The sequence below is a fragment of the Myotis daubentonii genome, chromosome 11, assembly GCF_963259705.1.
Source record: "Myotis daubentonii chromosome 11, mMyoDau2.1, whole genome shotgun sequence".
Lineage (NCBI taxonomy): Eukaryota > Metazoa > Chordata > Mammalia > Chiroptera > Vespertilionidae > Myotis > Myotis daubentonii.
The window spans coordinates 32,099,721-32,111,238 of record NC_081850.1 but is presented as its reverse complement, the minus strand read 5'-3'; positions in this window follow the sequence as shown (position 1 = coordinate 32,111,238).

Here is an 11,518-nt window from a genome sequence, read left to right as displayed (position 1 = left end):
CCACATGAGCAGCCTGCCCAATTCGAGGAACAGCAGCTGTGTGAGCAGCCCGCCCCCATCCGAGGAGCAGCAGTTCAACGAGCGGCCTGGACCCATTCAAGGAGCAGCGGCAGCCCATGCCCACATCCGAGGAGTGGCAGCACTATGCAGCACGCACCAGTCCGAGGAGCAGAGCCATAACAGCCTGCACCTGTCCAACAAGCAGCAGCCGGTCCTAGAAGCAGTAGCCCCAAAAGCAGCCCACCATATCAGAGGAACAACAGCAGTGGGCAGCCAGCCCCCATTCAAGGATCAGCAGCCACATGAGCAGTCCACCCCAGTTCAAGGGGTAGCAGCTGCGTATATACCCCACCCCATCCAAGGAACAGCAGCCTCGTGATCAGCACATCCTCTGTCTGAGGAACAGCAGCTGTGTGTGAAGCCTCCCCCCACCAGCCAGAGGAGCCACCACAGCGGTGAACAGCACCCACCACAGGAGCTCCTGCCAACTGAGGAGCAGCTGCTACAACAACTGCCAGAGGAGCAACCACAGCCCAAGGAGCCACTGCTACCCAAGGAGCAGCCCCTGAACGACTCAACATCTAAATATGTCAGTGAGATCAAACATGGGTAGACAAAGAAACTCCCAAAGGAAAGAAAAGGAGGACTCACCAGAAAAGCAGCTAAGTGAAACTGAGACATGCAGCATGACAGAAAAAGAATTCAGATTAAGGGTCCTAGACTGCATAAACCGGATGGAGGAAAAAATCAACAACTTATGCAAGAAGCAAGAAGAAACGGATGGAAAAAAATCAATAAATTATGTAAGAACCAAGAAGAAATGAAAAGTGATATAGGTGCAATAAAAAACACCATTGAAAGTTTCAACAGTAGGCTAGGAGAAGCGGAGGACCGAATTAGTGAATTAGAAGACAGGGAAACAAAACACACCCAAACTGAACTGAAATTGGAGAAAAAATTAAAAGACAGGAGGAGAGCCTAAGGGAGCTATGGGACAACATGAAACGAAACAACATACGAATAATAGGGGTGCCAGAACAACAGAAAGAGGAAGAGCCCAAAACAAGGTGAACCCGAAAAGACCCACACCAAGACACATCATAATTACCATGGCAAATGTTCAGGACAAAGAGAGAATCTTAAAGGGTGCAAGAGAGAGAGGGAAAGTTACATACAAGGGATCTCCCATTAGATTATCAAATGATTTCTCAACAGAAACACATCAGGCCAGAAAAGAATGGATGGAAATTTACAAAGTGATGCAAAGTAAAGGACTGAATCCAAGAATACTCTATCCAGCAAGGCTATCATTCAAAATTGAAGGGGAAATAAGAAGCCTCACAGACAAAAAAAAAGGCTAAGGGAGTTGATCACCACCAAGCCAGCAATGCAAGAAATGCTAAAGGGACTGGTGTAAAAAGAAGAAATAAAAAGCTAAGAAAGAAAACAGGCACAAAAAATAGAAATGGCTACAAACAAGTACCTTTCAATAATAACTTTAAACGTAAATGGACTAAATGCTCCAATCAAAAGACATCAAGTGGCTGACATCAAGTGACCCATACATTTGCTGTCTACAAGAGACCCACCTCAGAAGAAGGGGCTCACACAGACTGAAAGTGAAGGGCTGGAAAAATATCTTTCAGGCAAATAGAAAGGAAAAAAAAGCTGGGGTAGTGCCGGGAGCCGGTCCATGCTTGCTGTTTCAAGGGACTTGGCATATATGGCATACTGTTCTTAATATGTTTGCTCACCTTTTTGGCACTATGTGTTTTAACCAAGGTCTCTGAGAAAGGTTGTTTCCCCAGGTAGGGATTTTCCCCTGAAGTTAGGGAGGGAATAAAACCTCTTAACTAAGTGCCAGGCGGGTAATTAATCACTTTAACTACGAACAATCATGCTTAAGCTACATAGTCTTTACTCCCTGGAATGGAGATAAGAAACGCCCTAACCTTTGTAATAGAGATTGATAGGATTGAATCAACTGGTATAAATACAGATGTAACAAGACAGCGAGACACAGAACTTAGAAGACAGAACCAAGAGGCACAGAACCTAGAGAAGAGCCTAGAGACAGAACATGGCAAAAGATCCTGGACAGAAACTGGCCTCAGAACCTAGAGACAGAACCTAGTGAGAGAACATGGCAAAAGATCCTGGACTGAACCTGACTACAGAAATTGGCAGGAGAACCTGACTAGAACCTGGTGACTGAACCTGGCTGGAGAACCTGGACAGAACCTGGCTGGAGAACCTAGCGAGGGAACATGGCTACAGAACCTGGCTGGAGAACCTGTAGAATCTAGCAAGAGAACATGGACACAGAACCTGGCTGGAGATCCTAACCAGAACTTCGCTGGAGATCCAGACCAGAACTTGGCTGGAGATCCTGGCTAGAGATCCTGGCTAGGCTGCTGATCAACTGAACACTGTCTCCGTGTCATTCCTTCTTTGCCGACTCCGTCCACACCTTTGGGGACCCCTGGACCCGCTGGGGCTGGACCCCAGCAGGGTAGCAATACTTATATCGGACAAAATAGACCTCAAAGTGAAGGCCATAACAAGAGATAAGGAAGGCCACTTCATAATACTAAAGGGATCAATACAACAAGAGGATATAACCCTGATAAACATATATGCACCCAATGCAGAAGCACCCAAATACATAAAAAAAACTCCTGGAAGATATCAAGGGAGAGATTGACAACAATACAATCATAATAGGGGACTTTAATACACCACTGACATCACTGGATAAATCCTCTAAACAAAAAATCGGCAAAGAAAGAGCAATACTAAATGACTCACTAGATCAGATGGACCTAATTGACATCTTCAGAACATTTCACCCCAAAGCCATGAAATATATGTTCTTCTCAAGTGCTCACGGGACATATTCAAAAATAGACCACATATTGGGTCACAAAGAAAGTCTCCCCAGATTCAAGAAGATTGAAATCATACCAAGCATCTTCTCAGACCACAAGGGCATATATTAGAAATAAACTACAATAAAAAGAACTCAAAATACTCAAACACTTGGAAGCTGAATAGCATGCTATTAAATATTGATTGGGTTACCAATGAGATCAAAGAAGAAATTAAAAACATCCTGGAAACTAATGACAATGAAAACACAACAATCCAAAACCTATGGGACACAATGAAAGCAGTCCTGAGAGGGAAGTTTATAGATCTACAGGCCTACCTCAAAAAACAAGAAAAAATGGTAGTAAATCATCTAAATCTACATCTCAAAGAATTAGAAAGAGAGCAACAAGAAAAGTCCAGAGTGAGCGGAAGGAAGGAGATAATAAAGATTAGAGCAGAAATAAATGACATAGAGACCAAAAAAACAATACATAAAATCAATGAAACCAAGAGCTGGTTCTTTGAAAGGATAAACAAGATTAATGAACCTCTAGCCAGGCTCACCAAGAAAGAGGTGAGGACCCAAATAAACAAAATCAGAAATGATAGAGGCGAAATAACAACAGACCCCACAGAAATACAAATGATTGGTAAAAAATACTATAAACAACTCTACTCCAACAAACTAGACAACCTGGAGGAAATGGACATATTCCTAGAAAAATACAACATTCCAAAACTCAATCAGGAAGAATCTAAAAATCTCAACAGGCCAATAACTATGGAAGAAATTGAAGCAGTCATCAAAAAGCTCCCAGCAAACAAAAGCCCAGGACCAGATGGCTTCACAGGGGAGTTTTACCAAACATTCAAGGAAGAACTAAAACCTATCCTCCTCAGACTACTACAAAAAATTCAAGAGGAAGAAACACTTCCAAGCTCATTCTATGAAGCCAGCATCACGCTAATACCAAAACCGGGTAAAGACAACACAATGAAAGAGAATTACAGGCCAATATCCCTCATGAACATAGATGCCAAAATCCTCAGCAAAATCTTAGCAAATCAGATCCAGCAGTACATCAGAAAGATCACACACCATGACCAAGTAGGATTTATCCCAGAGGTACAAGATCCGCAAATCAATAAACATGATACATCACATAAACAAATTGAAAGAAAAAAAACACATAGTCATATCAATTGATGCAGAAAAAGCATTTGACAAAATTCAACACCCATTTTTGATAAAAACTCTCAGCAAGGTGAGAATAGAAGGATCATACCTCAACATAATAAAAGCCATATATGACAGGCCCACAGCCAACATCATACTCAATGGACAAAAACTAACACCATTTCCCCTAAGAACAGGAACAAGACAGGGATGCCCACTCTCTCCACTCCTGTTCAACATAGTACTGGAAGTGTTAGCCATTGCAATTTGGCAAGAAGAAGAAATAAAAGGCATCCAAATTGGAAAAGAAGAAGCAAAACTGTCCTTATTTGCAGATGACATGATATTATACATAAAAAACCCTAAAGACAACATCAAAAAACTATTAGACTTAATAAATGAATTCGGCAATGTAGCAGGATACAAAATTAATGCCAAGAAATCTATGGTGTTTCTATATGCCAATAGTGAACTTACAGAAAGAGAGACTAAAAAAACAATCCCATTTACCATCGCACCAAAAAAATTAAGCTACATAGGAATAAACTTAACTAAAGAGGTAAAAGACCTCTACTCAAAAAACTAGATAGAGGAATACATAAACAAATGGAAGAACATACCATGTTCATGGATTGGTAGAATCAACATCATTAAAATGTCCATACTACCCAAAGCAATCTATAAATTCAATGCACTTCCCATTAAAATACCAATGGCATATTTCACAGACCTAGAACGAACTCTCCAAAAATTCATCTGGAATTAAAAAAGACCCCGAATAGCTGCAGCGATCCTGAGAAAGAACAAAGTAGGTGGGATCTCAATACCAGATTTCAAGCTGTATTACAAAGCCACTGTTCTCAAAACTGCCTGGTACTGACACAAGAACAGACATATAGATCAATGGAATAGAATAGAGAGCCCAGAAATCGACCCGAACCAATATGCTCAATTAATATTTGACAAAGGAGGCAAGAACATACAATGGAGTCAAGACAGTCTCTTCAATAAATGGTGTTGGGAAAATTGGACAGATATATGCAAGAAAATGAAACTAGACCAACTTACACCATACACAAAAATAAACTCAAAATGGATAAAGGACTTAAATGTACGACGGGAAACCATAAAAATACTAGAAGAATCCAAAGGCAACAAAAATCTAAGACATATGCTGAAGCAATTTCTTCACTGATACAGCTCCTAGGGCATTGGAAATTAAAGAGAAAATAAACAAATGGGACTACATCAAAATAAAAAGCTTCTGCACAGCAAAAGAAACCATCAATAAAACAACAAGAAAGCCCACTTCATGGGAGAACATATTTGCTAATGTTATCACCGATAAGGGTTTAATTTCCAACATTCATGGGGAACTCATACAACTTAACAAAAGGAAGATAAGCAATCCAATCAAAAAATGGGCAAAGGACCTAAATAGACACCTTTCAAAAGAGGACATTCAGAAAGCCAAGAGACATATGAAAACATGCTCAAAGTCACTAATCATCTGAGAGATGCAAGTCAAAACAACAATGAGGTACCATCTCACACCTGTCAGAATGGCTATCATCAACAAATTAACAAACAACAAGTGCTGGAGAGGATGTGGAGAAAAAGGAACACTCGTGCACTGCTGGTGGGAATGCAGACTGGTGCAGCCACTATGGAAGACAGTATGGCATTCCCATTTGACCCTGTGATCTCACTTCTAGGAATATATCCCAAGAAACCAAAAACACCAATCAGAAAGGATATATACACCCCTATGTTCATAGCAGCACAATTCACCATAGCTAAGATCTGGAAACAGCCTAAGTGCCCTACAGTAGATGAATGGATTAGAAAACCATGGTACATCTACACAATGGAATACTATGCTGCTATAAAAAAGAAGGAACTCTTACCATTTGCAACACTATGGATGGAACTGGAAAGCATTATGCTAAGTGAAATAAGCCAGTCAATGAAGGAAAAATACCACTTGATCTCACTCATTTATGGATAATAAAGACCATTATAAACTTATGAACAAAAATAGATACAGAGGCAGAGCTGCCTCTAACAAACTGTCAAACTACAGCAGGAAGGCTGGGGAGGGTTGGGGGCCAGGAGGGCAGGGGGTAAGAGATCAACCGAAGGACTTGTATGCATGCATATAAGCATAAACCAATGGACATAAGACACTGGAGGGTAGGGGAGGACAGGGGATTGTCAAGGGAAGGGGAAAAAAGGAGACATATGTAATACTCTTTGTAATACTTTAAGCAATAAAACAATAAAAAAAAATTAAATAGATTAAAAAAATTTAGTTTGGCCCTAGCCAGTTTGACTCAGTGGATACAGCATCGGCCTGCGGACTGAAAGGTCCCAGGTTCGATTCTGGTCAAGGGCATGTACCCTGGTTGCGGGCACATCCCCAGTAGGAGGTGTGCAGGAGGCAGCTGATCGATGTTTCCCTCTCATCGATGTTTCTAACTCTTTATCTTTCTCCCTTTCTCTTTGCCGGGGTCCAACCCCAGCAGGTCCAGGGGTTCCCAAAGGCGTAGACGGAGTCGGCGAAGAAGGAAGGACACGGAGACAGTGTTCAGTTGATCAGCAGCCTAGCCAGGATCTACAGCCAGGATCTACAGCCAAGTTCTGGTCTGGATCTCCAGAGAGGTTCTGCTGCTTCGGAGCTCCAGCCAGGTTCTGTATCCATGTCTCTTGCTAGGTTCTCCAGGTTCTCCAGCCAGGTTCTGTAGCCATGTTCCCTCGCTAGGTTCTCCAGCCAGGTTCTGTCCAGGTTCTCCAGCCAGGTTCAGTCACCAGGTTCTAGTCAGGTTCTCTTGCCAATTTCTGTAGTCAGGTTCAGTCCAGGATTTCTTGCCATGTTCTCTCCAGCGAAGTTCTTCTGTCTGTAGGTTCTGTGTAGGTTCTGTCTTCTAAGTTCTGACTTCTAAGTTCTGTGTCTTTCTGTCTTGTTACATCTGTATTTATACCAGTTGATTCAATCCAATCAATCTCTATTACAAAGGTTAGGGCGTTTCTTATCTCCATTCCAGGGAGTAAAGATTATGCAGCTTAAGCATGATTGTTTGTAGTTAAAGTGATTAATTACCCGCCTGGCACTTAGTTGAGGGGTTTTATTCCCTCCCTAACTTCAGGGGAAAATCCCTACCTGGGGAAACAACCTTTCTCAGAGACCTTGGTTAAAACACATAGTGCCAAGAAGGTGAGCAAACATATTAAGAACAGTATGCCATATATGCCAGGTCCCTTGAAACAGCAAGCATGGACCGGCTCCCGGCATCTCTTAACTCTTTATCCTTCTCCCTTTCTCTCTGTAAAAGATCAATAAACTATATTTTTTTAAAAATTTAGTTTACCGTTTGATCTCTAACTCTGTGATGCTATCTATGAAAGCTTGACAAACCCATATGAACCTTATAAGAGAGGAGATGGGCACCCTCCACATTTAGAGTCACCAAAGATTGCCTAGTTTACAATGTGTATAGTTGCAAAAAGGCAAACATCTATATATATAAAAGGCTAATATGCTAAGTGTCTGTCCAGGTAATGATGTCACGTAGCAACACCTAACTTCCTCTCCCTAGCGACAAGTAGCCTCCCTGCAGTTTCTTCAGCCCAGGAACACAACTTGCTTTATAGCCAGGTGCAAACACTTCACACTTTAACCAAATGTCTGTGAAGCATTTTCCTGTACCTCATCTCATTTGATCCTCACAGAAGTCCTGGAGTAGCTAGATAGAAGACTCAGTAGAATCCTATTTTCTTTTCATTAGCCAGAAAATGGAGATTTGGAAAGTTTAGAAACTTGACCTGACTGAAAAGAAGAAATAGTGGACCTTGAAAATGACTTCAGGTTTTCTCACTGTGCAGAATATAGTCAAACACTGCTGCAGTTAAATATTTTACCCTTTGTTCTCCCTGCATGATCTATAATAATAATCTGCTTCATGTTGATATTTACTGCTGTGTTGCAGACAATTACCTGAAAGAGAAGTTAGGGTGCTTCACTGGGCTGGAAAGTTTAGCTACATCAGAAAGCAGGTCTAATTAAGCAAGTTTATTCTATATATAAAAGGCTAAGTTGACTCACACATGGATGATATATATAAAGCTCTCACTGGCATCATTCACATGCATGTGTTTCCATCTGTCACTGTCGATCATGAATTTGTTTGACATTATTATAGAGAAAGGGTGAATAGCAATATTAAAATATTTCTTCTAATTAATTTCCTTTCAATGTGCACAAATTCATGCACTGGGCCACTAGTTTGTAATAATAAGAGCTAACATTAGATTTCACTTACTATGGACCAGAAACTAGTCTAAGCATTTTATGTTTTAACTCATTTAATCCTCGCTATAGCTCTTCAATGTCGGTTCTTTATTATTCCAGTTTTACAGATTAGGAAACCAAGATTCAAAGAGGTAATGTAATTTTCCCCAAAATACACAACTAGTAAGTGTCAGACCCATTTACAAGCTAGGAAGAGCAGTCTCACCAGAAACTAACCCTACCAGCACCTTGATCTTGAATTCCAGCCTCTAGAACTGTGAGAAAATAAATGTCTGCTATTTGAGCCACTCATTCTGTGATATCTTTTTATGATAGTCCTACTAGAATAATAAAATTTCCTTCAAATTTTAACTCAGAAGTCACCCATACAATTTTAACCACCATATCCACATTTTTGGTTTTAGCACACATGTCATGGGTTATATTTTACTATAATTTTACCTATCTCATTGACTCTTCAACTAGAAATGTAGTTGAAGAGGCAGAGTTTTTTACTGTCAGTTTTGTTCACTATTATATCCCCAGCTTCTAATGCAGTGTCTGGCATATAGTAAGTGTTCAATAAATAAATGACTTGAGGGAGGAAATCCAGGAACTGACTGGGTCTTCCTCATATTTTGTCAAACTCCACAGGACAGGAGGGAGGCAGAGCTGGGCCAGTAAGTAAATCTGATTTGTACTTAAAATGGGTCAGCATGATGACAAATATCAACTTCAACAAAAGATCAGAATAGCCAGAGCCAGAAAGGCAAACTAGGTCCAAACCAAGTAGGCATCTTAAGTCACTAAAAAATTAAGGGCAGTTAGGCAGCCAACAACTAATTCTGCCACATACCTTGTTGGTAAGCCTTGTAGCTTTTACTTCTGCTTGGTTCACCTGCTTAGATATCTGTCTCCAGAAGGCTTTGAAGACTTCTCACTCCTATTTTGGCACTTTTGTCCTTAGCCCAGGCAGGAATGGTGATCATAGGAATGATATGAAAGTCTACTCCATGCCTTCCAAAGTTTCCTTCCCTCCCTAGAGCTTGAGAGTCCTAAAAAAGAAAATGGTGATAGCACTCCAACAGGTAGCACCTAGTAGACTCTCTAGGCTCCCCCTGGGAATCTTTTGCTTTGGCTCCCATTGTCTGCCACTTGGATTTCATCTCTCTCCCTGAATCCTTTTGATGGCATCATAATTGTGATTTAATTCCTGGATGCTGACTCTTTAATTACCTTCAGCACTTTACGCAAATGTCTCTGAGCAGCTGAACCCAATATCTGGGGATTCTACTCCTACAGGAGTGGTTTGGAGCAAAGGAATAGAGAGAAACTAAAACATAATGTTTCTCACAGCCATCTCCCCCGACTCACAACTTCTCCTCAACACTAGGGGGTGCTACTTACACAGTCATTTTATCCTGTTTTGTGCCACACAAACCCCACTGCTTTGCTCTTCACCCCTAAACCTCCATCAGCCACATCTCTTGATGAAATGTTTATCATTAAAGCCTAAATCTATGATTCCTCCTGAAATATGGGTAAATCTTACACCAGTTCCTTAAGTAGAAAAAGACCATTGACTAGGATTTTGACTTTAACCTATAGAACGCACTTGAAATGCTGAGAAGGAAGTCAGGGGATTTGTTGTTGTTTTTAACTTCATTGAGTATCTAACAAAGTCCATATATTTCCTTCAGGACCAGGCAAATAGAGTGAACTTCTTGTTCTGATTGAAATGAGGAAAGAAAAATCCTTCTCTGAAGGAAGAGATTATTTGTGGCATTCCCATTATTAAAGAAGGAAAAAGGTAAATTATTTGGGTCAGTGGATGAAAAGAAAGGAAATGTACCAGGAGCTGCTCTGAAGCTGAGCAAGAAAAAATTCTCTCAAGTTCTCACAACACACCATCCCGTAGGCCCCAAATTCTGAAAGCCTCCAGCTCCACACCTCATTACCCTCTTCCTAATCACCTCATAAGGGAATTCCCTGCCCTAATCTGACAGAGGCTTTCAAGTAGGTAATAGTGGAAAACGGAAGAGTCCCCCATTCCTGGCATCATTAGTTGAACCCCTGACCACACCTCCCTGTAAAAATAGTATTTATCGAGTGGCCAAGTACAGTAGTTCTGTTGGAACTCTACTTTAGAGCATTGTGGGTTAAACAGAGCTAATCACCATGCAAAAAATGGTTTCTATGGAGAATGCATTCTGATTTCCACATAACTCACTTCTACAAATGAACCACTGGAATTCTGCCATTCTGATATAGGGACTGCCTGTGCAACTCTCAAATGAGAGGAAGATGTATTGATGTCTTTCAGGACTGACAGGTTTATAGGATAAGGAAAGATTGTGTGTTCTTTATGCTTGAGAGCTTTCTTACATTGTCTTTTGATCATTCTAGAGATAAAGAAACATGTTCTCTTCCCTTTTTGCTAGGTCTCAAAGGAATCTGAGGTACTGACCAAAATATCCATTGTTTCCTGTAGAGTCAAAAGCAAAGGTGTTGTGTCTCACTTGCTCAGAAATGTAAGAGAGCAAGTAAAAGTCAGAAGGAAGTCTAATTTTAGCTTCTTTTGGGCACTTTGATCATGAAAACTATTAAAGCATATCTGATAAAAGTGCACTTCTTTACCAAAGCTCAGAGATTTTTGAGTTTATCTAAATTCAGATTATTAAACTGTACTTTAGCCACTTTAGTATATTTGTATATGTGTTTGGGGGATGGGGTTGACTCATGCAGTCTTCTAGGTGAAGCTGAAGTCTAGTTAACTCTGAAAAGATGCCATTACTAAGTGAGCTGTAGCTTCATTGTTTATATGCAAGCTGGCCAACAAATCATATTTATCCTTTTTAGGGACACTTAGCAAAACAATGCAACTAACTTCTAATACATGGAAATGTTTCTATGCTGCAAGTTTTTTCTGAGGAGAAAAAAGACATGATTTGAAAACAGCAAGAGACGGACGAAACATACTTTTTCATATGAGGCATTGGTAATTAACATTTTTACATACAAAAAATGTCCTGCAAGTATTTAAAGAACATTCACATAACTCTCTTTTGAGGCTATGGCTAAATTGTGTAAGGACAGTGACAAAGTTCAGTAAACCTTGATATCGTGCATTTGAGCACATGCTATGTGCTAAGACATTACATCTATTATTTTCTATAATCCTC